We start from the raw sequence: 3,307 nt of genomic DNA, 5'->3' as shown, positions 1-3,307 counted from the left end.
CTTTCCCTAGTGTCAACATATGATCATTATCACATTCTCTATCATAGAATTTCACATTTTATATATAAGGTGAAAACAATGAATATCTATATCAACCACTCTCAATATGTCATATATATTCTCTATAAAAGTAATAATATAATTTTTCATGTCCCACCACATATCTATATCAACCACTCTCAATATGTCATATATCAACCATATATCAACCACTCTCAATAAAAGTAATAATATAATTTTTCATGTCCCACCACATATCTATATCAACCACTCTCAATATGTCATATATATTCTCTATAAAAGCAATAATATAATTTTTCATGTCCCACCACATGTCATCCAATATTTTTTTCCTTCACAAACTTCATCTTATCTATATCACATTCATGATATATGCTCCACCAATCACTAAACATCATAGTACGTAGTCCTTATTTTATTTATTTTGAATCGTTAAGTGTGACTAATTAATGCAAAAAGATCCCTGCAATGGTCAAGATTTACAGCTTCATAAACTTATTGAAAATTGACAATCATTTTGAATAATTCATAATGAAAGGCCTTATAAATGTGACATCTCTTATAATGTCATTTATCCAATTAGATTGTTCATAAGTGATCTTATTTCTTTTCACTTTTTGAAGCACAAATATTTTTTGATTTGAGGTTCAATGCATGAAAGTCCAAAAAATATGAGGATATGAGCCTCAAGTAGTGTTCTTGTAGCTCTGCATACACATGCATGGTCAATAATTATGCAAATGACTTTATTTGAATCTACCCTCATAATTACTTCTTTAATTTCATTGGCAATGTAAAATTTATTTTTATATGCCCCTTCTTAGTTAATAGATTTTATAAATATAGATACAGATTCTGCGAAACTAATGGGAAATATTCTTTGCATATTTGTTTAGTTAGCATAAAGTATGGTAACTTCTTTCTTATTCCAAATTTTTTTATGAGCTCAAGCATTCTTTCAACATTTTTCATTTCCTTTTGATAGAATTGTGTCCAGGTCCAAAACTTATCTGACACAAGAATAACACCAATTTAGGAACGTCGGCGCTACATAGAAACACACTCAATCTACAAACTAGTAACTAAAATTTGTGATTAATTTTGATCTATTGTGAATATCAATGAAATCTTCTAGAAACCGCAAAAAAGTAAACAATGCGACAATCAACTTTCACAATATTTCAATACAGTACGCTCTAGCGACAAGATTTCCTAAGGTAACTATAATAAGGCATGAGAGGATGATCAAATAAACAAAAGTGAGGATTCTCGTATCAAGAAAACGCACAATATTTGTTTTCCTTACTATAAAATAGATAATACAATAACTAAAACTCAAATAACGATGCAATGATAAAAATACATTAAAAATTAACAAGAAATCTGAACCATGCAGCATCAACAGTCGTACGTGTATAATGCTAAAAAGAATCACATGTAAATTTATAGACACAAGTTTGAAATTGGTATCGAACCAAAGTGCTTCATTTACTAGCTCCAGCTACCTATTTACCTAATTCTTGTTTCTAGGTTGGTAGATAATGTCGGTAAAAATATAAGCCCAGTTCGATTCCAATTAATCCAAAACTCACTTCCAACAGTGCAAAAAAAAAAAGTTAACTACATAGAATCAAGAGTAGACTGAAATTAAAAATCGTTTTAGTTATCAAAAGGATGTAAAAAGCAAAAACAATATAGCAGCAAGCAATACGATAGTGATTGCACTACTATAGAACAGGCAGTATTACAGCTAAAATATATAGTGATAAATAGCAAATAATTCCAACAACAGCATTACAGATAGTGATCCACAAAAACAGTAAATCTCCATCAAGACTATCATTTTTACGAATTTAAAATTTGATATCCATCAATTAGATTAAAGCATATATTATGTGCTTCCTACAAGGTAATCCATGAGTCATCATAAAAAGGTATGTCACAATAACAAATAAAATGTCTCTAGAATCCATCATTATTAGCGAGGCGCAATATCATTATCCAAAATAATTTTAAGAATAAACTGAATAGAATTATCTAGTAAAGGATTGGATGCGGATTCATAAGGTAATGGAAAGAGGAGAAACAAAAAGTGGAAAGGAAGTTCATACAAAAACACCAAATAAGCACATTGATAACTAAACTAATTTCAAATTTCAAGAATTTCCAAATTGTACTTGTTAATCATAGCACACTGAAAGATTTTAAATGACCTAATCCCTCTCTCAATTTCTTAAATGTTCTTCATGGAACCCTTTCAAATTTTAAACCCACCATTATTCTATCAGCAGGTTAGAACATCATCTACCCTCTGTCTATGTCAGTAGAAAGCTTACAATTCTCATAGTTAGCACAAAATTTTCAACAAATATCCAGCAGGTAGGTCTAAAATCAAAATAAAAAAATACCACAGAGACAGGTAGATTTAAATAAATAATAATCAATAAGCATATTAACTTAGGGGATGTGTGGTAGCCAGTTTAAAGCAGCATTTATGCTAAATCTTGCCAAACGCCAAAAAAACGCCTCCGTAAATCCCGAGCTCCCGTAAATCCCAAAATGATGCTCGTATGAATCGGGGAGAGCGAAGAAGAGGAATGACACGAACACGCTTACCTTCTCAATGGTTTCTGATAAGATAGGAGCGGAAGGATGAGAAAGATTGGAGTTTCGGTGGTCTCTGTATGCCGCGATCCCGTCTAATGGCGACAGTATCGAAAGGTTCGTTCACGAAGGCGGTGGTTTTGGGCGTAAAGGGTAGAGGGGCTAACATAAGCGAGGGTTTTGGGCAGGGAGAATTATTCAACAGTATCACGCATGTTAAGCTATATTGGGAGGTGTAAACTCTAGCTCCACCTTTTCCATCAGTATTCATGACCCGGCCCAGCCCTAAACTCAAATCCTGAAAAATTTTCTGCCAGCATAAAATTATTTCGAGCCTACAAGTTGTTCTATTCGTAGGGTGAAGAAATATTTCACAGTTTCGTTCATAGCTTCGTTCACAGCTCTGTCATAGCTAGGTATTGTTGGAATTATTCATGGACAATGAGATGTCGGAAGTCGAATTCTCCAGGAACATTGAGATGCCGGAAGTCTCTATGAAATGATATATAGTTTTATTTTTGCTTAGGGTTTTCATTCTGTTTCTGGTATTGTCATTTTTTTTTGTAGTGTTTATTGGTAAAATTTAGGGTGTTTTTCTGCTACGCCTTTTGTGCTATTATGCTATTAATGTGTTTTTATGCTATTAAAGCGTAGGTTTTCTTGGTGTTACTGTTGTGTTATT

The 3,307-nt window shown here is 32.4% G+C and overlaps 1 protein-coding gene across 3 annotated transcripts in view; it reads right to left on the bottom strand.

Annotated features, from left to right (window-relative positions):
• The window catches only part of LOC110035981 (probable RNA methyltransferase At5g51130), a 41,389-nt gene extending 38,585 nt beyond the window's left edge, over window positions 1-2,804 (bottom strand). For all 3 annotated transcript variants that reach the window (XM_020740319.1, XM_020740320.1, XM_020740321.1), the window contains exon 1: window positions 2,638-2,804. The gene's annotated coding sequence lies outside the window, so the exon portion shown is untranslated. The remainder of the gene's footprint in view (window positions 1-2,637) is intronic.
• Between the last annotated feature and the right edge of the window lie 503 nt (window positions 2,805-3,307).

The sequence above is a fragment of the Phalaenopsis equestris genome, unplaced genomic scaffold (assembly GCF_001263595.1).
Source record: "Phalaenopsis equestris unplaced genomic scaffold, ASM126359v1 Scaffold201156, whole genome shotgun sequence".
In the NCBI taxonomy this organism is placed as follows: Eukaryota; Viridiplantae; Streptophyta; class Magnoliopsida; order Asparagales; family Orchidaceae; genus Phalaenopsis; species Phalaenopsis equestris.
The sequence above is the reverse complement of the archived record's forward strand: the minus strand, read 5'-3'. Positions and strand labels throughout refer to the sequence as shown.